Source organism: Centroberyx affinis, unplaced genomic scaffold, assembly GCF_046629955.1.
Source record: "Centroberyx affinis isolate AG114_WGS23_722 - 3 ecotype Tasmania unplaced genomic scaffold, CSIRO-AGI_Caff_v1 ptg001456l_1, whole genome shotgun sequence".
In the NCBI taxonomy this organism is placed as follows: Eukaryota; Metazoa; Chordata; class Actinopteri; order Beryciformes; family Berycidae; genus Centroberyx; species Centroberyx affinis.
This window is the reverse complement of record NW_027279929.1, coordinates 369,824-394,439: the sequence shown is the minus strand read 5'-3', so window position 1 is coordinate 394,439 and position 24,616 is coordinate 369,824.

Below are 24,616 nucleotides of genomic sequence, written 5' to 3'. Positions count from 1 at the left end.
TCCATTGCAACTGCTCCTGGCTTGGTCTGAACTTGTAAATCCGTCACTGCGACCAAATCATGGCTATAATAGGCCTAAAAGTTGTGCAGTGTGTCCCCAGTTGTAGGCAAACTTAGGAGTCAAAATTCAAGGACTTGGCTGGGTTTTTCAGAAAATAATCAGTGGCACTGCTGGAAGAGAGTCTCAAAATGTGACCAAATGGGTGCACTATGGAGCCCTGACAAAATAGAAAATAGAAAATCAATACTATCAAAGTATTTACAGATTTAAAGGGGCATTTCACCCAAAATCCTTCTAGTCAAGTCAGGTTTATTAAGCAATTTTGAGTTTCCAATTCACCTGACCTGCATGTCTTTGTGGGAGGAAACCCATATGAGAATATGCAATAGGAGAATATGCAAACTCCACACAGAAAGGACCAGGGCCAAGATTAAAACCCAGAACTTTTCTAATGTGTGGTGACAGTGTTAACCACTGAGCCACCATGCTGTGAACTCCATTATGTTTTAATTTTAATTTTAAAGGTTCTTCCATGGGAGAGCAAAGTAAGACAAATTCAGACTCACTAGCTCTCAGTAACTTGCAGATCAAATAAATACATGGAAGACTTTCACAGTTTCGGTATGTGTGTGATTCGTATTCTGTATTGTTTTCAGATCCTCAGAATAAAATTCAAGTTGAAAACCAAAACAATAAGTAGAACTATATTTTTGGTTTGATATCATAAAACACTTTCTTTTGGCATTTATTACACAGTTCAAAGTAGTAGTAAACCCAGGACATCGCATTTACATGGTACGCACCTTACACCACTGACAGCCCGCAATAAAACATTTTCAACCAATAAAATTAAAGTTCTAAGAATGAAGAGGTCCGGATAATTCGGTAGCTATGATGGCTTCGCTTGCTGAGTAACTTATCACAGATATCGTTGTAGTGTGAATACTTGAGCAACAAGGTATCGTTATAGTTTATAAATATTTTTATATTATCATTCTACATGTGAATGGTCTTTTACACCTTCCGCTAGACAATATCGCTAGCATATATGAATCCATAACTCAGCTAAAATTCTGGAGAAAGTTTTAGTGAGTTATATTTGTTCTTCCTCACAGACTTCATTTTGAGATATTAGTTCATTTGGAACATAATTAAGGCTCTGTCCATCTCTTGGCTTTCATTGGCAGAGTAAATTTAACTGTGGTTTATGAAGTGTAGTTAACACCAGAGAGATTTTTGTAGAGACAGAAATTACATGGGACATTACATTTAACTACTTTGTTTTCAGCAGGGTCTTCATGTAGTTCCACAAAGGTGGAGCCCTTCCAAGTTAATACTTGTTCAATCACTTAAATCTCATATTGAAATCATCACCATCCATTAAATTTTATGGTGAGTTTGAGCCAGAGCAGAAAGGAGTGTATGTGTGTGAGAGAGAGAGAGAGAGACAGGCAGAGACAAAGACAGACAGCATGGCCTATATCTTACCTTTTGAATCTACTTACGTGGAATAAAGTTTAGCTATTACATATCTAGCTATTACATACGGATATTTTCAAATGTGTAGGTCTTCCAGTGACCATAGCCCACGCTGGACTGCTGCCTTTCCTCGTCTCCTTTCTCATCGGCTTCCTGGTCCAGGTGAGTATAATATGGCTTCACCGTATACAGTGATGAAGTTTTCAACAGCCTGCCAGTCCATGGCTAGAATCAGCCAGTCCAGGCTAGTGGAAAATTCAACAGTCTCATAAAATTTTGGGAAATGAGCATGTTGTGGAAGAGACACTTCCTCCACCACAAATGGATTATGTAAATTGGATTATTTGACAAAACCATCAATTGAATTAGGTGACAATATCATGAATTGGACACGCCATTGTCGCCTGTTCGTCATGTAAAAAGGTCGGGTAATGGTTAGGTTTAGGCAAGAAAAACAGCTTTGGTTAAGGTTAGGGTTACGGTTAGGTAACTAAAACAATTTTCTTATGTATGCAAATCTGAAAACGATTTCATATTTGCCTTTAAATATTGAAAAAATACCTCTTCCATTACCCAGGCGCTGCTCATCTACCTGTTTGTGGAGCTGCTTCAGAGATGCCAGGTGGTGCAGGTGGAATCTTTAAAGGTAAGAAGTTAAGCGCTCTCCCCTTTACCTGCCTACAGAGGCTCCGCGGATGTGGAAGGGGGTTTCAAGACTTTCAAAGACCACACAACCATCTTCAATAACAAAAGTAAATGCTATTTGAGCCCATTCAGGAGCCTTATGACAATAACACCCAGTTCGAGGGTTTAGAAGGGTTTTAGAAGGGTTAAAAACAGTCAAAGGCAGGGATATTCTTGAAAATGGAACTAGTGGATAAAATCAAAATTCTTCCTTTTAATTGTCTGTCATCTTAACTTGATTTCTTTTCACTGAAAGGATTGGCATTATGTATACTGCGCTGTCGTTTGAAACAAATACTTACTGAATTCAGACCGCAGCAATAACTGCTCTCCCTTTAGAACTATTTACCAAATGTTTAGTGTCTCTCAAGGACCCTATCAACTTTATAAGCTCAAAAGCTATCAAAATTATAAGCTCTTAGGAAAACACCCCATCCCAGAAAATGATTTATGATTAGCTCTACCAGTCAGTAGGGGAATTGGGGAATGGAAGCACATCTGTGCATGTTTCACTTGGTACTATAGGAATTTCTTCTAACATTTTGCACTGTAAATCAATGATATTTTTGCAAGACCTGTATCCAAACATACATTATATGTTTATTATAATTATTATACACACAATACTAACAGTAAGTACTATCCCTGCTAACCAAGCTTAATGTTGTAGCATGTAGTGTGTGAAAAATAAACATTCTATATGACAATTTCAATACAATACATTCAACCCATATTGAAGTCCAAACGCAGAATAAAGTACAACCTTATTTTCATTATGTTGATGTTGGTGAATTCAATGCAATTAAATCATTCAAATGCAGCATAATAAAATCAGCTGCTGATCATCACGCATTACGCACTTTCCAGCCGTGCTGTGTTAGGTCAATGGAAAAGGCTTTTAAAGCATCTACTACACAGATCAAACTCCTCTTGGGATTTTGATTGATGGAGCTCATCACAGTACTTAACTGTTATACAGTGAAAGGAATGAGTATTGGCTACATATATTGACATAAAACAGAGACAATATTGTGATTTACAACTTGGATTAACCATCTTGACTTCTACTGTTACTATGCTGATCTCAGACTGCTGTCTTGGAGCGTATTGTGATGGACCAGGTGGGTGCGGAGAATCCAGCCCCCACAGAGGAGGAGGAAGAGGACGAGGGGGAGAATGCAGAAGCAGGTAAGTTTGGCTCAACTTTCTGTGCAATTAGATTGCTTAAATAAGTTTGTATTTTGCACTGACCGTTAAGGGTTGTAATGATACATTCAGCCAACGGTTTAGTTTGAAGCACAATACTGAGTTCATGGTTGGATATTATCACGATAGTTGGTGATGCACAGACCAGTAGACCAGTTTTGCACTCAATCAGACATGGCCTCCCATTGTGAAAACAAGTGAAACTTAAAATGCCACAATTTACTCCAAACTGTGTACTAACACCTGTGTTAGTAACAGGACAGAACAGTAACTTGATAGCCCGTCTTCTGCTGCCCTACAAACTTTAACGGTAGCTAACATTATTACCTTGTGGTGTTTAAGCAACATAAGTGAAATTAGGTCATTTAACCGATAACCCTGTGGCAATGCTTCAATACATTGTGTTGAACAGAACAGAACAGAACAGAACAGAATAGAAAAGAATCACCATGGACCTGTACAGGATTTGTGCTTCTTTTCCCATGGCGGCATCACAAGGCATTTTCAGGTCATGCAAGTAGTCAATCAGTCATCCACACCTTGTTAATAGACTTGTAATAGGCTTCCTGTAGTGGCTGACTAATGATGGAGAAGGACAAGGACAGACTTTTAGGCAGAGAAGTTTCAGCTGGGTCTTGAACATCAGCTTTTGTTAGTGCATATAAAGAAATATGCCTTTCAAGCTGAATTTGGATGGTTTTGATGGAAATGACTGATCTGTAGTTCAGTGTTTTCAATTAAAAAGATGCCATTAAACAATAGTATTTGATATAAGATATACTTCCTTTATGCTGATTCTACGTTAATTTGGTGATTTAGTGATTCATTTAGTCATTCTACATTTAAATATATACTTTTTCAATCCATTTAGTGGGAATTTTTTATTGGATTTTGACAAGGTATCACATTATGTGGAAGTTATTACATTTTCAGCTGCTATGTTGCCGCCCTTTGGCTTCTATACGATACCAACTGGGAGAACCACAGCTAGTTCCAGTATGAGTTTACCTACTTGGAGCTGGTGGAGCTGGTTCGCTGCACCTCACCAGAGCCACAGGGCTGAAAAGACCTCATGGATTTACTGGATTTTGGACTGGACTGACACTTGAGGAGGCTTTAAACTCTAACTGTGAGTTTGTTGGCTGACTGCTAAGACCAGCTGGTGGCCCAGCCTAGAGAAGAACCAAATACGTAGATGGGTAGAAATTACACGTGGAACTTTGCCCAATTTCTGTTACGTTCTTTTCACAATAAAAGCCCCTGGTCATTGTTCAGCAGGGAAATATACTTCTTGTTCAGCAGGGAAATATGTTTCCATACCAGCTAACATTTCCACATGTGCAGTAAGAAATTGATTCCTGGAATACCTTGAAATATTCTGGAGTATGTAAGTCTGAATATGAAATAAATATACTTGCATACTTTCTGCTGTGTAGCAGACATGTTCATCTACCTACCTACCTACCATCTATCTACCTCTTAGAGTATTTAGAATTAGTAAAGTCACCTTAGTCTACTTTTCCCCTCCCTCAGTGGGTTCGCAGGCTCGACCTGGGCTTTCTGTCACTCTGCATTTTCAGTCCAACCCATCACATAATGCTGGTAATTGTGGCCAGCTGTTGCTCTTGGTAATGATCCAAATAGCCCAGAGGACAGGGGGCGGCGCACACACACACACACACACACACACATACACACACACACACACACTGCAATAGTTACCGCAATGTCTGATATGCCATTACTGGCTTTTGAATGATGTGCAGAACTGCATGTTTTTTTTTTATTTTGGAACTATTTTACATTATTATAGATATTGGTGGTTATGTACTGTTGCATAGTACATGTTTTCAAATCAAATTAATTGTTATTTTAGATATTGATCACTGTGGACTATTACGTGGTACATGCTTTCATCTTTCCATCTTTTCAAAATCAGAGTTTACAAAAAGAGTAAAGTAGAAAGACTTATGAAAGAGTAATGAAACAGGAAGAAAATTCTCCTACAGATAATTACGCTCACTTCAAAAACGCCTCAAGCGAGTTACATTATCTTGAACCAAGTGAAATATTTTGAAATCAGCAAAACAATCTGCCAGCACAGTGAGACAACTTGATTTATGTGTATCATGAGCGAAGCTGTGATGGGTGTGAATACAAGATAAAATCGCTTGCGGAGCTCCAGTTTCTTTGTTTTTTATTTTTTACAGTATTCGCAGAGGGCTCATGCAATCTTTGCATCACGCCCTTGGCCAGAAAATGCTGTCTGATATTGTACTCCAACATCCAAGTACAGAAATACTTCATTGTCTCTCTGACAGTCAGAGGATGTCTGTATCTTTTACAGTAAACATCTTTAAGGTAGCGTTTCCTAACTTTAAACTTTTAAAGGTTTATTGTATGTTTGTTTTTCCTTCTCGATAGTATATTATATTTGCAGTAATACAATTCAGTAATTATCACACTACAAACCCTGGCCGGTGTTGAGTTGTTTTTATTTAACAAAACCCTCTGGATTAGAATATAAAGCCTTAGTATTGTTGTCTTACCCATGGAGCATTAAGCTTCAATAACATCTAATTGAATGTAAGCAAAACTTCAGCCTATTTAACCAATACCCTGGGTAGGATAAAGTTTATTCAACTTTGTGTGTGTGTGTGTTGGTAAGATTGTGGATGAGTGTGTGGGTGGGTTTGATTACTCCTCTGTCCGCTGGCTCTTTTACTCCAGTTGCATTACACTGTCAGGAAAGATGTTTGTTTATTCATATGTATTTGTGTTATATGTATGAATGTGTGTGTGTGTGTGTGTGTGCGCGTGTGTATGTACAACATTGCAGCTAGCTCTACCCCTTGGTTTCAATGAGCAGCCACTACTAAAAAGACATTGACAAGAGACATTTTTCCCCGAATGTGACAAGGATCTGGTGAAGATGAATCGCTAACGAAAATTCAAAATGTCAAGGTATCCCTTTAATCTCAGCTCACCTCTCTCCATTTTCATCATCTCCATTACGAGCATCATGCGGTCAAACACAATCCAGATGTATTGGCGGTTTCAGACCCTGAGGGATTTCAGCGTGTACACATAAGAGCACTCAGCCATGATTACTGTTGGATCACTGAGGAAGCTCATTGCGGGCTTATCCTGTTATTTGCCAATAAAGTGTCAAGCTCTCTCATTATACTTCTGAATGGATAGCTGCATGTGCACACACACACACATGAATGCCTATGTTCACAGATTCACACACAAACACACACACATATGCGTTAAATCACATGCACACACACAGTCGGTGACCTTGATAGGTAGCTTTGCATTGCTTTCTAATAATTACTGTCAATTTGATCACCCTTCCCTTCATGCTGCCTGGAGTCAAACCTCAGCGCTAGAGAACGGCTGTCGATCTGTCACGTTGCCTCAGTGACTGCAGGCCAATGACACTGCAGACAGACTCAGTAATCATAAAATGCCTTGAGCGTCTGGTCCTGTCCTTCCTTTAATCTATCACCAAGCGTGTTTGGAGCCGTTTATTCAAACTCTGGAGTGTTTACTCCTTTAGCTTGGTTCATTTGGCCAGATGAAAACAATGCTATTCCAACATGGGTGGTACCAAATAACTGCACTGAGAAGACTGAAAATGTGGGTCTTGGTCCTCTTTCAAGAGAACTGTGAAGCGGTTCATTAGGAGTGAGAACGTAATCAGAACCAAGTACAGGAACAACAGCAAAACATCTGACATCTGATCTCATGCTCGGAAATGACCCAAAGGCAAACTGCAGTCTGGACTGATGCTTATAGTCAGCTATTTCTTTGTGTGTTCTTAACTGGTATGAACACCAGAGAAGGTCAATTACAGCAAAGAGCACAGCCAAGTCCATCATGTTTAGCTAAAGTTACAGGGACTGGAATCAGATTTGTTTTGACAAGTCCTGGTTCATCATTCCTAGACCATCTGCAGCTTTTTCTGCAGTTTGAACTACTCTGTGGATGATGCAATCAACAGGGGCTTCCACTATGTCCTTGAACATCTAGGTTCCTACATGAGGATCCTTTTGATGGCTTTCAGTGCAGCATTTAACATAATCACCCCAGAGCGGTTTCAAGCTGGCCCAGCTCAATGTAGACACTATTGTCTCTCTGCCCTGCAGGCCTGTGCACTGTCCCATTGCTGTACTCCCTGTACACCAATGATTGAACCTCCACTCACCCTGCGGTCAAGCTGCTACAGTTTATGGATGACACCGCCTTAGTGGCCTAATCAGAGACAATAACAAGTCCATCTACCACCCAGAGGTAGCCAGGCTGGTGTCTTGGTTTGCAAACGACATCTTTGACCCCAACTGTCTCCCCCTGGTAATCAATGGTGCTACTGCGAACAGTTCATCATAAACATTCCTAGGGAAAACCATCTGCAACACCCTCAAATACGATAAGAACATCTCCAATCTAATCAAGAAGTACGGAGGATGTTCTTCTAGAGTCAACCTCAGCAACTCAACATGTCACAACCGATCCTGGTCCAATCTTACAAATCCATCATTGGAAGCTTCCTCACATTGTCCATGACAGTCCAGCATGTGTCTGCCTCATCCAAGGCAAGACTGCAACACGTCATTCCATATACATCTGAGGTCGTAATTGGCCATCAGTTGCTCTAAAAAAAGCCAGAGAACATGGCCACCAACCCCACCCACATAGACAACCATCTGGTCGACATCTGACCCTCTGGAAGATGCTTGTGGTGCATCAGTGCTGCATCACCTACCACAACAGTCTCTACCCTACAGCAATCACCCTCCTCAACCAGCCCTGATAACCACCCACCCCACGCCGCTTCCCCCAAGCATGCTTACAGATGCGCACACAAGCACACACCCTACCCTGGACTTAGTGAACCCTGCTAATCTGCACATAGACATTGATATAAGCTATTCATCAGCCTATCTTTCTGTCTGTCAGTCCACACAGCTGTCATTTAGGCAGCCTTTGCTATTTATAACCCTAGTTGTACTTTGCATATCTGTGACAACCAACTATTACAAAGCTGCTACACTGACTTTGAACATGTAATTGTAATAGAATTCTTTTTTATGTTTAATGCTCATACAGTACGTCTTGTCTCCTGTTATATTTTGTCCTGTGCCTACAATGTCAGTCCTGTTTTGCGTAACTGTCTTGTAATGTGTCAGCACCAATTATACATGTAATTGCCCATATGCACCCGTTGTACTTGGCGAATTAAAGCAATTCTGATTCACACACATGTATACACCCGCAAACACCATCCACAAGCAGGCATACACACATCCACAAAGTCAAACTCAGCTATGAAATTCCTTTTATTTTATAAGGCAAGTTGATAGTGTGATCTGATAGCTGAAATACTTAGCTGCAAGGCTGCCATATTCACATGATTCAATTGTAGTGCACCGTGTGTGTGTGTGTGTGTGTGTGTATGTGTATGTGTGTGTGTGTGTGTTTGGGTATTCTGATAAGAGCGCTATTAAAAAGATGAATTCCAGCCTGCAGAAAACAGTGCAGCTGTTATCTGTGCCATGTTTCCAGGTTTTAAGGTGTGCCTTCCAATAAGCCTGATTGCAGATTGTCCATTCATCACTGATGAAGGGCCTTTGGTTAGTCAACAATAAAACTCCAGGGAAACAAAGTGCTACTCATCATTACCACTGTTGCTTTCCATCTTTTCCCATGCTTGTCCTTAACAGCGTTGTAGTGATGCCCTTGTAGTTTTGCTTGATGGTGACAAAGCAAGCCACGTTAGTGCTGTGCTTGATATAAAGTTAATGCTGCAGTGCCCAAGCCCACAGTGTTCCACTATAACTGTACCAAAACTTTCATTAACAAATATAATTCACTGTGTATTGTTCTATTGAAGTTTCCCAAAAATGAATCATGCTTCAGAAATTGAGCATGGTTTTTGACATAACATTTAAGCTATATTTTTCATGTCCACTAATGGTTGATGCCACACATATATTTGCAAGTCTGAATAGTTTTAGACACTTTATTCAGTTCATGTCAGCTTCGATCTTAGCCCTTTCTGTACCTTCACAATGTGACAAATAGCCGTGTCCTAATTTTCATTTATAAGACAATATCACCATCTATTGGATCTTTTTTAAATACTCTTTTTAGATACACGTGAATTGTGAATGGATCCATTGGATGCATGTCAGATAGTTTAAGTCTAATCCCAATTTTATATATTTTTATTACTTTTTCTACATATATATTTGCCTTGTTTGATTCAGCAGTTGCCATAATAGTGATATGAACGTTATGATGTGGAAGAGGCAGAGAAATATGACCTTTAGTTAGTGACGTGGCCTGCTGTTGGTTTTTTTATCTTCATATTCAGCCTGATCTCACAGCAAATTCGTATGTAAAGTAATGCAAGAATGAGATAGGATTTTTGCTGTTTTCTGAGTGAAGTCTCATTTTCAGCTAACCTTAACCTTAACCCTAACCCTAACCAAAGCTGTTTTAGTTGCGTAACCTTAACCATAAACTTAACTGAAGTTGTTTTAGCGCAGTGATAGCTATTTAGACATGTAAAGACAAAGCATAGTTATGAAATTTGTTATTTAGCCTCTGAAATCTGTCACTTGCCTTTTGGCACAAAACTCTTTGAATAATTTGCCTCAAAAGATTGGAAACTGAATCAAAGATGGTGTGTCCATATTTTGCCATTTTTCTTTTACTTTCCATATCCCATGAGTGATCCCTCATCCTGTCTCCCTAATACATAATGATTCCACTCATGCCTAACTACTTTTGGCAGTAGACAATCACTGTCACACAGAGGCTTGTCAGCATCGTGTCTCACTGCTGTTAAGGAGCCTTAAGTTATTTGGTTGTCAAGTCATGACTAAGGTTGTTCCTGTTTTCTGGACCTGTAAAGTGATGTTTCCTTTGCAAAATAATCTCATGTTAGTTTGTATTCCAGGTACTACTCAGCTATTCAGGTGATACCAGGGAAAGTGAGATATTGCATGCAAATGTTATGTTTTGCACAGCTATAGCAGGACCAACTCCTGCTCCTTTTTGCCAAAAATATGTGGTTGTATTATCGTTAGGCAATTGTATAAGGAGGGAAATGAACTTTGGTCCAGCCTAGCTCTTAATTTCTCTCATGAATCAAAACTTTGTATGTTCCTTTTTCCTTTGAAAATCTTCTATGGCTTTTATATTACAAATTCGGCATCTGATAATAGGGATGAGAAAAGTGTGTTTTAGGAGGGGGGTTTGGTAGATCCGAGGCAGGGAGAGATCTCAACACTTTGTAGCTCTGGGAGGAAAAAGAGGGGGGGGGGTGTTGAAAGAGTAAGAGACATAGGAGAGGATGTTAGTGTTCAAAGGTTTCAGGAAAGAGGAAAGAAAGAAAGAAAGAAAGAAAGAAAGAAAGAAAGGGAGAGATGGAAGAGGAAAGTGGGCGAGAAAGAGGTATCAGCATTTCTTAGCTGGAGAAGAAAGGAAGGCTGGAGAGATGATGAGAGAAATTAAAAATCCACTTTAGCCAGAGTACCTCTTTTGATATAGATCAAGACAAGAGAGGGTGAGGGAGAAAGAGAAGTGAATCTTTCATTGTAGATTTAGGAAATGTTGCACAAATTACTTACTGAATCTGTGAAGTGTTGGTGTAAGTTTTGGTGTATTTGTAATTGTATTTTGCAAAGACTACAGACAATTCAACGTGTTTTGCAGGTATGCACAAATGTGCAGAGGCTTATAATGGAGTTAATTTATTGGCTTAAGTTCAGGAGAGGACTATACCCAAATACCCCATTCCCCATAGCCTTTCATGCAATTACCCCTCATTCAGGTCACCTGTGCCCCACAACTGTGGACCACCTGTTACCATCCATAGTATAAAAACCCCTCAGTGGAACATCTCTGCCCGTTCACAATTTGACTTGATAGTCACATCGCCCCACCTCCTCCTCTCCACCCTTATAAGGCTACTTTCACATTACATTACTGATCTTATTGATTCCGTTTTGGGCCACATTCATATGTGGTCCTAGATCCGATACATATCTGATGTACAGTAATCCAACCTGAATCTGGCCGGTCAGATCGGAATTCATGTAGTTTTTACCTCACACCCCACAGTGCAGATCACTGTCATCACTCTGTGTGGGCGCACTAATCAATGGCTTTTTTCTCTCCCCTGTCTCTCTATCAGGCTTGTGAAGTTGCAGGTTTTGCACGTTTTTATAAAAATACGGGACAGAAGAAAATTTCTGTTTCTGTGCAAACCTGGAATAAGTTTCTTGAACTTTGTAATTTTCACTATTTCTTGACAGTTGTAAACAGGCCTGTCCTCAATAGACACCGGATGAAAATAATACCAGAAAGGAGACGAAATTGATACAATTCTTATAGTCTACAATATCATTAAAATTACCACAAATTCATTTGGGTATTACTCAAACCTTTGTGGCACATATGGGGGGTCACACATGAAAAGATTCTTCATTTAGATTTGGTCTTGAGAGATCTCGATACCCCACTGTGTCGTGAAAACACACACGAAAGATTGGGTTGTTTTTCACCTGGTTGTGCAAAAATGGAGCTTGGAGAGGAGGATCAGGGCTGGACACAAAATTTGGAAGGGAGAACTGCTCAAACTGGGAAAGCCAAACCATCTTTAGTGTACGCCCAGCTTAAGCAGATAGTTTAGTGACCTGCATCTAATAATTTATCACATTGAGTAAATAACATCTTGTCAGTTATCAGTCATCGATCCACGCTGTTCCCAGAAATGTAGTCGAAATGAGCAGGTTTGGATGATTAGATGCAGGTTGTTTGCCATAGCTTAAGGTTTAATGAATCTTGTACATCACTCTGTGTGTCTTTCAGATACAGGTTTACTGCAGCAGGACGCAGTAGCTATCCAGAGCCAAGCTGAGGGCCTGCAGCCAAACCTTCATCTGCTCGGCCTCTTCTTCCTCTCCCGGCCCATGAGCCACGCCTTCAACTGCATCCTCCTCTTCCAGTTGTAAGTTACCATGGCAACCAGGGAGCCCATCAGTTTGCAGGATTTTAACAATGCAACATCTATCAATCATACGTTAGATAACATTGAGAGAGTGTGTGTGGGTGTAGGAGTGGGGGTTTTTTAGTAACTAACCATAGTGATTATGCTTTTCTCACAAAGAACTGGTTCTCATTCTTCAGAAGGGCATTTGTCCTTTTTGTACAGAATTAATCCAACTGAAAAATAAAGAAAAGGAAGAAAGAGAGACCATAATTTGTTTGAGGGAATTGGACATGGATATATTTTTGTATGAAGGAAATTAATGTTCTTGACAGAATATTATGTAATCTACTCCTCAGTACCTCAGTGACCTCAGTGAAACATTAGCCATTAAAGTACAGTGAACTTACCTTGTGAAACTTTATTAGTTTGTTTTGTGCAAGAGTATTGGGGATGGTGAACAAACTATCAAGACTGCCTTCCTAATTGTATTTACTTTTGCCTAATCCATGTCTCAGTTGTCTCTGTTTGTTTAAAACTCCTTCTTTAACCTATTTCCCCCCTTCATCTACTCAACCACTTCATGTTTGAGGTGGATTTAATAAGTGAAATTAATATGAAATCACCCCCCACCCCCAACAGCTTAGCCAGGGCGGCAACAGGGCAGGCTTACATAAAAACTGTCTTTGAGTTTTCAGACTACTGTATATCGTCTACTTTGGGGCCCACAGTCTAGAAATACTGAGAGTTACCAGTCTCAGCCAAATGCTGCTAAATGATTGTTGCTGCAGTCTGTCAATGCCAGAATCCACTTTGTAATGCACCCAGTGTGTTTTCAATCAGTATTTTCCGTTCTAAATTCCAATTTGACTGCTAGAAAATGAAACGGGTGAAATTCTGAATCCAGAAACCATTGTGACTGGTTGATAAAATAGTTTCATTTCTTGCATACACATGTATTATGTATGCATGGTCAATGCAATGACTACTGACACAAGGACACATGTAAATGTGTTTTTGCATTATTTACAATCCCAAACACAGAAATGCATATGTACCATATAAATTATTCTCCTTGACAAAAAAGTCTAATGGACTGTTCACAGTAGTGAACTCTATAACCTACAGTAGTCTGCTCTTTCATGTTTCATGTTGTGCTTGTTATTGTGATTCTGTGACCTCTTGGAAAAGAGAGTACAACGCATAAACCACTTATTTATATTATTAAAATCTTATTTACATGTTTTTTTTTAATTCTTGTTATGGTTTGGGGTATCATACCGATGTTGAGGCTAAACTAGAGTATCAATGTCAGTGAAGTTCCCCAAAACTAAAATAAAACACCAACAATTATGTGTAACGTGCCAACAAAGCAAAGCAAAAGGATGCTTGATCTCTCTAATGGAAAAAATGGATTCCATTTCAATCAGTTTGTCCAATGGCCCCAAACTAATGGTCTAAATCTGTGCCGCTCAGTAAAAGTAATGGAGTGGAAAGGTTCTTGTGTTGGCTGATACTTAAAGTTCAGTTTTTGGAATTGATATCAGCAGTGGAAAAAAAAACCACAGTACTGGTGCATCCCTAACTACAGGCTTTAAGGTTAGGGCTTGGGCCAGGAAGAGCCATTCTGAGCCATTCACTGGCCTGTCACTGCAGTGATATGCAGCCTAGTGATATGTGTAGAAGGTTTATTACTGTGGGACACTAAGCTAGCATGGACTGATATGCCCTGGTATTGCATGTAACGCTTGCAGCATTGACGGAACTGGGTGTGTTGGTGTGTGTTTGTGTGTGTGCTGGTGGGGACTGGGGAGCGGGAGTGGGGGGCTTTTAGCGTCGCTGGTGGAAGGTCTTGTTATCAGTGTGCGAGCAGCTCTGTAACACCTGGCCGATCGATAGTTCCCTCATTGTGTTCAAGGAGGCTTAGTGCTCGATCAATGCCGAGGCTCGACCTCACACAAACACATGCGCGCGCACACACACACCACGACCTGCATCTTTTACCCTTGTGTGCCCCTTGATCTGTACACAAGCCCTACATGGTGGAGTTGTTGTCCAACACACATGCAGACATACACATAGCAACACATAAATATAAACACACATACACACGCACATGCACACACACACTGCTTCACCTTGAAATGGCCTTGAGATGATAGTCCAAAGGAGAATCTGTAGTTTTAGGGTTTGATCGACAAAAATCCAGTTTGTCAAACTACGCAAAGGTACTTACTTTATTGTGTTTTGGATTCTAGTTGTTAACTCCTTAAGTGTTCCTCAGTGCCAAAACGCTGTGAATGATGCTATAGATCTTATGTTTTATTCCACCCAGTGTATTTTTTGCCATATAAATCATTATCTTCATCATACTCATCGTCACCATAATCCTCATCCTCGTCCACATCATCAGGGTTGTAGTTGTACGTTGCAGTTGTTGCTCATGACCTGAGAATCACCAATATGGCTGCCAGAAAGTGTGTTGCTTTACCTGAAAGTTGACAGAGCTGCAGACTCTCAAAGGCGGACACCCAACTGACATTGAAAACCCTTTGCAAAAGTTGCTCCAAAACTCAAGACCAATGCCCAAGTACTTACAATACTTTTCCATAGGTTAAAGGTTGGATGTGCTAAATCTAAACATGGTGAAAGTATCAAAACGCATGGCAACCAACTAAATCCACACAATCCATATTAGAAAAGCGAGCCTCTAAACGAGCCGTTTGGACTTCCGTAACTTTGTGGCGTCACAAAGATTCGCTCATTATCATTTTCATCATCATCATTTCTGACCATTACCACCCGCTCCCGCAATGTGTGTGTTATTGACCGCCCGCTCCCGCGAGATTTGTGTCGGGACCCGCGGGATCCCAATCCCAATACAGTCCTTTAGTCCCACCTGTCGGTAATAACGTAGCGAAATTACGTTCTAGTGACAACTGACAACTGAAAAATTTGTCTAAATGTCAGACTTGCCTTGCTTTGCTTTGGTATTGTAATGACCTGCTTTGATTTTCTTTTCAACTGCATGTGTTGACTCCGTCTCCATCCTTCTGATTAAATCCCGGGACCCGCAGTTTATTTTTTGACCGCCCGCTACCGCAGCAACGTTAAAACCGCCCGCTCCTGCGAGATTTACGTTCCCGCGGGACCCCAATCCCAATGCAGTGCTCTATTTCCCAGTAACATTTTAAAGAAGGGGAGTAATTCAACTCTCTGAGATGACATTGAGCTGTCTGAAAGGCTGCTAATGGATTTATGCTTCCTTCAACCAGCTGCTGCGAGACTACAGCCACATAAGTTGTAAGGAACGGAACAGATGTTGAGCTACAAAAACCTGTCTTCTTGTCTCACATTGGATTGAAGCCTACAGTAAAACACCCAACGCTAATGTTCAACAAAGCTCAGTTCCTTTATGAAGGCACAACAGTTTACGATCAGATTTCTGGCTTGATGTGCCCGTGTGATGCTTAAAGTAGATATGAAACGTACAATGAAAACATTTGCTTGGTAGAAGCCCTCAAGGGCAACTTGTTTTGAGCTAATAGAAAATAGAAAACTCGCGGAAGATCAAGGCACTGTGCTTGGAAATGAGGAATGATTTAAAAATAAATCCCTCCGTTGTTTTTAGCCCCAGGCTCTGAGATGAGGCAACCTAATGTTCAATACAGCAGAGGAGTTCTTCCTCAACTTTTGACTTTTTTTTTTTTTTCTTTTTTTTTTAGAGATAAGCATCCAATTACTGAGATGAAAAGGTATTGGATGACGACCAATCTCTGCTTGATGATTAACAAGCTCTCTTTCCTTCTCTTTTTTCCTCTCTTACTCCATCTCTTCTCTCATCCTCTCTCTCTCTGTCTAGTGTTTCTATAGGTATTAGTTATGTCTTGGCTGGCAGTGAGGCCTATGCTGCTCTTTTCCATGTCAGGTAAGTTTTCCACATACAAACACATACAAACATACGTTTTTATAGCACTTCTGCAAGCACTATGCACTTTATATTTGGAGTGTCTGTGATGAAATGTAAAAGAAAATATATTTTCTCTTCGCCTTTGTGAAAAAAGGGGATCAAACTCCAGTTGTTGGACAACCTCACTAACCATGGGTTTATAGATTGTCAGTGCAGTGAACCAAATTTATTTCGAATTTTTCTATTTTCTTATGTTGTTATGTAATGTTATGTTGATGTTAGCCGTGTCAACTGTACTTGGCTGTCTCTGCCACAAGGCTGTAAAATGGTAATAAGTGATATCTTTGCATTGCTAACAGACATAGAGAGACAGACAACTTTGTAGAGGCTATGGGAGAAGAAACCATTGGAGGTCAGGAAAAAAGACAAACAACTGCAACCTCAACTTGTGGTTCAAATTTCTGTGGTTGGAAAAAACAGTTATGTGGGCTGCCTCAAAGCTGGATATGGAAGCTGTGGCTTGGGGTCAGGTCGACAAGAGTGTTGTTTTCATGTAAATTTCACAGAAACAGCTGTTAAAGTTGTAAATTGCTCTGTCTAAGGCTACAGCCAATGTAATAGAAGTTAAAAACACTAAAACTCAGTTTACCCACCTTTGTACCAAATCTTTATGAAATAAATTCATAGCATCCATCGTATAGCAGGATTATCTAACTCAGTAGTTCTCAACGTGCGGTCCGGGGACCACCAGGGGTCCTTGAGGGCGTTCCAGGGGGTCCCCAGCAAACTGATAAATGATTAAATTTCAGCATTATTTAATTTACAAGAAGTTAGAGAATGTAGAACAATGACTGTTTTGATCATAGTTTCACTGTTATCTCTCTAAATTAAGGGTCCTTGATATGAAAAAGCTTGAGAGTCACTGATCTAACTGATGCAGGTTTTGAGGGTCTTTTGAGGGGAAAGAAAACATAAATTAATGTTTTAATTGTAGAAATACTGTATGGCTGATTTTTCTTTTAATCAGTGGTTATTTGCCTGATGATGATCATCGACTAGAGGTCACCCACTTTTTTGTATTGGACCGTTTCTTAAGCTATAGATGTAAAGTTAGCTTTTCTGTCATTTGGTGTGTACTCCAAAATCCCTATTGGGACCACACACCAAATGCTTCAAAGCCTGATTCAACTAAAGTCAATCAGAAATCAAGTATAAGTACAATGTACAGTCATTTCATTAAACCTTGGCCATATGTTCATTTGTTCACACATGTTGGCAAAATACTGAAAGTAAGGGTATGAATGAACCAAAATCAGGGGATGAGGTCTATCTGGCTCCCGTGATAAATCGTACCACACACAATTAGCATTTTCTTTTCCTGCAGGGATCCGGAGCTCCTAAGGAAGTGTTTTTTCTTTTTCTTTTATTTCAACTTCCTGCCATCCTCCTGTTTCCAGATCACCAGTCTTAAGCGTTTAAAAGAAGTTATCAATTTTCTGTAATAGGCTGGCATTCCCATCGGATGAAAGTATGCCATTAATAGTCTTGCTAATCAAAGCATCCCTTTTTGACGAAAGCTGGTTTGCTTTCAAAGCTAAGGCACCAACACACGCACACACACACACACACACACACACACACACACACACACACACACACACACACACCACATAAACAACAGACAAATCACACACATCAGAGACTCATATCACTAAAGCTAAAGTGGTGTAACCAGCCGCTAACAGGTAAAAGTTCACACAAAATTTACTGTCAAGGTGCCCTTGACAAATAGTTATTTTTTTCATTTATAGAGCACTTACCAAAAAAAGAGTTACAAAATGCTTTACAAGATCAATACATATGTGAGCAATAAATCAAAAGGAAGACAAAAATAATCAAATTACAAAAGCAACCTGCAACAGAAATGCACTTAACCTCCAACTTGGTTTCTGTCCTTAATGTGAAAAAGTACCTTCATAGAGAGAGAGAAAGAGAGAGAGAGAGGTGTCTTCTTTCATTCCTGGTAACCCTAGTTTAACGTTCGACCAACATGAGTTTTTCCAAGCCGATACGTTCGGAAAGCGCTTACAAAGCATCAGAACTCCTGCCGCATCTCTTCATAATCATGATCAGTGGTCATGCAGTCTGACCCACACACACACACACACACGCAGTAGGGCTGTCCTGTTGTTGCTATACTGTTGTTTGTCATTGTTTGTCCTTTTAATGTGTGGAACTCTCTGTTTTTCATTGAATCTGTTTGTAAGGGGAGAAACCCCAGGGCTCAAGCTTTTCATTGCATTGAAACTCACTGACTATTTTTTATGCACGGCAATAAACGTGATATTTTTGGGTTGAAGCAGCTGATAACTGACATTTAGTGCCAGTACCTTTTTAAATTTGACCATTGTCATTCCAAATAATAAAAAGAAATGACCAGTATTCAGTTTTTCCTCCAGAATTATATTCATGCCAGGGTGGAAAAGCCTCTGAAACAGCAGTTAGACCATCATGGGACACTAAAACTCTCCATTGAAACACAGACTATTGAAATTCATTTAGGTGGGTTAGCAGCTCCGTAAGGGAAAGTGACCCACCTTATTTATTAATTCGAAACATTATTGAACAATTAAAATCATACATAAAATGTGCCAAGAAAATACAATTTCATTGCATGTTTTCCAGACTGATTTTATACAGCTGTGGTCAGGGAGGAACCTCCATCATATCAGAGGTTGACAACACTGACTGGCCGATATTCAATTTTTAACAAAAAAAAGCCAATATCTGCCTCATATATCACTCTAACCCTCCCTCAGTTCCAGTTTATTTTCTCAGTCGACAAAAAGTTGAAAGTGGATTGACCCCAGCAGTGTCAGTTCAGGGACATGTTGCTACAGGCTACATGGCTTCACAATAAGATCTCGTTTTGCTGAAATTAATTGAATACTGATGCAAGCCTGCGGCATGCTAGCCGGCCCTAAAGTGGGAGATTCTGAAAGCACGGCATACACAGACGGCATTCTTTTTTAATTAAAACACACACACAAATGCATGCAAACATCAGAAATGTTCCCTGAGACAGAAATAATAATTCTATTATCAGGATATATATATTTATTTATCAGTATAAGAAGACTAACCCCAGTGAGAAATATATAATAAGGCCCACCAAAAATGAATAATTAACCAATTTATTTGTCTGAGAAAATGATTGTAGCTGTAAGCTCTCTCACCTCTCTCAGCCCTTTGTCTCCCTTTAACACTTTCTATGTCTCTCTCTTGCCCAATAACCCATGAACACTGGAGTACCACTTTAATGTTGTTGAAAATAGTAGAAAAAATATAAGAGAAAGATAGAGTTACATTATAATAAGTAGGGTTAGACCTATTAACCCTATGTCACATGTGAAAATTGCCTTTTATTAAAAATCAGATCTGGTCCAGTCAGTGTGGTCAACGTCTGATATAATGGATATGATGCACTTTGACAGATTATAACTTAATTGTAGAATTGATCAATATTATACTGCTTGTCTATGGGAAGACTTTAACCTGAAGTGATTCTAAGAAGACATTTCGGTCAGATTCCATACAAGTATGCATTAACATGTTTCTAGTTATTATTATTCACAGTAACCCTTCACATCCATTCATTCCACTGAAAAGCAACACAAAATGCGATTCTTGAATGTTCAAAACTATACTCAGCATTTAGAAACTGCATCTTTGTAGGCGACTCATATACTCATATATATACAGTATATATATACAGTACTGTGCAAAAGTCTTAGGCACATGTAAAAAGTCTGTAAAGCGACACTTTCAAAAATAATGAAATGAAAAGTTTCTGAATATTAAAAAATAAATGCTATAAAGAGTCTACTGACAGACTTGCAGAAGACAAATAAACAAACATTTCTATATCTATATCTACAAAAATTTCTATGAAAAACCTAGGGTGCCTAAGACTTTTGCACAGTACTGTATATATGTTGACAATACGAATGCCTAGGTGCCTATAGCCTTAAAGTAATAATCCAAAAAAACACCTTGGACTCCCTCTCCCTCTTTCTGTGTCTCTCTTTCTGTCACTTCAACATACTTATAATGCACATAAGGGAGAATCAGACAGTTTTTCTGGCAGTCATACTGTGTTTGCATAGTTGCGCACATACAGTATGCTTGTTTCTATACATGTGTTTGCATGTGTGGGTGTCTGCTGGCATGCATGTGTTTCCTAAATGTTTGTGCACTTGTCTTAATTTAGTCAAGCCATATGGACACGTCTCCATCACCCGTATGGTGGAGGATGTGAGAGTCTTCAACACAAAAGCCGAAACAAATAGGGACTGCTTGAAATACTGTCAGTGACTAGCTGAACAGATCAATACACCACACAGCTCCCGTGGTACTTTTTGTCTTATGTGATGAAAGTAGGGGGAAGGACTGTGGAGGCGTCTCTGCCCGTTAGTTTGTTCATCTGTCCATCAAATGCGATATCTTAGACCTCACTGATCCTCACTTAAACTTGGGGGAATGATGCATCTCATCTGAACTTCACAACTCTTTGGAATTTTCAAAATTACACTGATTGGCCTCAATTACAGGTCAAAACAAGGTGACATGTTTGCCCAGAGGGGGGCTACATCATTCATGAGGTACCACATTTTTACTGTGGTACCTGTTTACTTTTTTTAAACTTTCACCACAGAAAGTTGACTGAGCTCCTTGCTCTTTTCCAGCAACACCCTGTCTTACATTCAGACACTTCAACCACAGTCTATTACTGTTGGCCACTGGGAGCTGCCCAGTATAACCACAGCATTCTATTAGTTGACCAATGAGCAGCTCTACTGGAGCAGTAGAGGGTTAAGTGTTGTTGAGGGAAGGGCTACTTGTTCACTTTCCCCACCCAGAATTGAACTGGCAACCTTTGGCCACAAGCCTGTCTCTAAACTCTAGGCCAGTGATTCTCAACCTTTTTCATATCAAGGACCCCTACTTTAGTCCACATTAGGGCCACAGACCCCCATGTATTGAGACTGTATTGTAGGTAGAGAGATAACAGTGAAACTATGATCAAAACAGTCATTGTTCTACATTCTCTAATTGTGTTAACTTCTTGTAAATGAAATAATGCTGAAGTTAAACAATTCATCAATTTGCTGGGGACCCCCTGGAACGCCCTCAAGGATCCCTGGTGGTCCCCGGACCTCACGTTGAGAAACATTGCTCTAGGCTACCGCCGCCCCTCACCTCTCAACTGAAATTACATTCTATAATATATTCTATTAGGTTGAGATTAGCATCAAGTGTTACATTAATTCATGGAGCAAACAATGTGCGTGAACATGTGAATCTACCCAAAAAGTTTTTTTTAGTCTTAGGGAGGTGTATATGGCCATGTGGTCTGATCATTGATCGTAAAACAGTAATGCCATCTCCAGAATCTTTAAGCAAACCCACACAGTATGTAAAGAACATACTGAAGTTGTTCAAACTGAATGGTGCAGCAGCATAGACTGGTGTGTGCAGGACATTGTGCGTCTGACTCCATCAACAGCTTTCTCAACTCACTAAAGCGAGGCAACCGTTTCTAAAAGTGATCTTTGTTCCTCCCCCTCCTCCTCTTCCCCTCTCCCAAGTCTGTAATTACCTTTATCAGTTAACAGGGCTAATTTATTTTGTCACGCCCCAGTAAATACTTAACCCGAATAATATTATTCACACTCTTGGGGTTGGTCGGACTGCTTCGTCGGCACGCCTGGGCGCTTCATTACCGGCCCGCTCGGGCGTCGGGGGAGATGCTGCGATGCGTTGTGGGAGTGGGAAGGCGGGGTTACTGGAGTGAAAAACCTTGGGCGGCCTCCTGTGGATAAACCACCTTATTCCCCCTCCCTTGAGGCAGCGATCAATAGGTTAGGTCTCTGCACCGAAACTCACTTCTCAGTCCCACTGCTGCAGGATGCTGGATGTCTGGGAAAACACAGACCCACAGAGCTCTGCAAGATTTCACGTAGTAGTAGTAGTAGTTGTTTTTTGTTTTTTTTCTGGAAAATGTTCACATCTGTCTTGCTTAAAATAGTGGCAAATTAAAACAATAAGCTTAACCAATAATTAGCAGTTAATGAATGTTAATCTTAGTTCTCTGATGAACCTTGGTGCCGCGTATGAACACACTGCAGTTAAATACAGTTATCACTCCTCATTGGAGTGCTTAATTAAGTTACTAAGGAAAGTGACACCGCATTTTACAGTTGTACTCACTACCTGAAAAATTCAGGTATTGACTACTGAATTTGATAGCGGATACGGTTAGTCCGAGTAGTGTGAACCAGAACTGCACTGGACAAACGTTGTTACGTAACATAAGATATAGGTGCAACACCTGTTATGTTGCGTTACTATGGTTACAGAGATTATTTATAGCCATCGCGAGATCGGAGGAATGGACTCCTGCTACCTGTACATACACAGTCTAGCCATTTTACTGCTCCAATGTGTACCATACATATGCGCATTCACTCTCATTCATCAATTTGGACGTCATGACCAGATTCTGGCAGTGTGTACCTGGCCATTGTAGCCTAATAAACAATACTGGTTGGCATCATGGGATATCAGCCAGAACGGCAAACTGCCGACTCTTTGCCATGGGGGTTTTGGTTGAACAGGAGGTTCACCCATTCCTCCAAAGTTTATGTGACTATTCATTTTCAATATTTCCATTCATAGGTTATATTTTGCAGAAATTAGTAAATATGATTCCCACTTTAAATAAATTGGAATCCAAAGCAGGGAATAGGAATTGCTCAGCCAATCCAAAATGTGGCACTACATCTTTTTTTCCCTGGAAAAGCTTTCCTGGACTCCAAAATGGTCAGGCAAAATTGGCACTGCGTTATATTTATTGGGAGAGGAGACATAAAGAGCAGGTGCACAAACATATCTGTTGGCTGCCGCTGTTTTGCCAGATATTTCAACGTCAGGTCATGGTAGAAGACAGAAGAAAGGTTGGGAAAGTTCAAGCTTTGTTGCTAAGTTGCATCCGCAGGATCAGTAGTGTTGTTGGAGTTTACTGTCATTCTGTTGAAAACAAGGAACATCTGGTTTTCTGTATACCACAAACCACCACAATGTGCACAATGTGAATGCAGCATAAGTGAGTAAAGTTTCTAGTAGATGTGGTCATGAACATAACAAATTTATTATCTCTGCCTGTACTATTTGGGCTCAACATCTTATTTATGGGCTAAGGTTTTTGTAGGTGTTGCAGAACCGTACGGCATGCAAGTGTGAGCATGCACACAAACACACACACATGGACACACACACACACACACACACACCGGGCTGCCTGCAGACTGAGCGAAAGTATTCTACAACATGTTCATTGTAGAGAGAGTGACAGCATAGCGGTTAGGTTGGCCTAATGGGGGTAGAGTTCTCTCTCTGTGTGTCTGCCCTTATGATTTTTTCCCTCCTCTTTTCTAACTATGTGTGTCAGTGTTGGACTCTTTGTCTATACAGTATGTCTGTCTGTCTGTCTTTGTGACTGTGTGTCTGTCTAACATGCTGGCTGGTGGTCTGTTTCTCTGGTGTAGAACTTCAGTTTATTAATGACACACACATGAATTCTGGGTATTGAAGTTCAAACAGTTTCACTGCCATTTGCAGCCGCCAACGTGCTTAACAGACTACAGACTACGTGATGCCTGCCTTGCTTGTGTATCCCTCTTTTCCTTTGTTTTCACTGATGGAGTGTGTGTGTGTTCCTTCACAGCCACATCTATGTGATTCCAGCCTTCACCTGGATTCTGACTCTAGCCATCTTATTAGCCCAGGCGATCATCCAGCCAATCACCTCGCTGCTAACCCTGCTAAAAGGAATCCTGCTCATCGTCACGGTAACTGTTTTATTTTATTTATTTTGTTTACTAGGAGACCAAGCCTAAATAGTGCTGGGAACCTTATTGGATTAGGATTCTTCTTGCACATATTTGTGTCTATTTCCGTCTGACTAGATTTTCTGCCATTTTTTATTTTTTTTAAATCGCTTTTTCACTACTCCTCCTGGGCTTTTCATCTGATTCACATGTGTGGGCCGTCTTGGGACCATCCTCCATAAAATTGTCAACAGATAATTGATAGGCCAAATGGTTTGGCTATTATCAGCATGCCCACAAAACACTTCTACCCTATGCAAAAATGTATATCTCGTACTGGACTGCATAGATTTTTCTCAAATTTTGTTTACATGATCGGATCATGTCCAAGCTGACTTATGAAATCCGGTTGTGACAGATGAGGAAGTGGGCGTGGCTTATTAC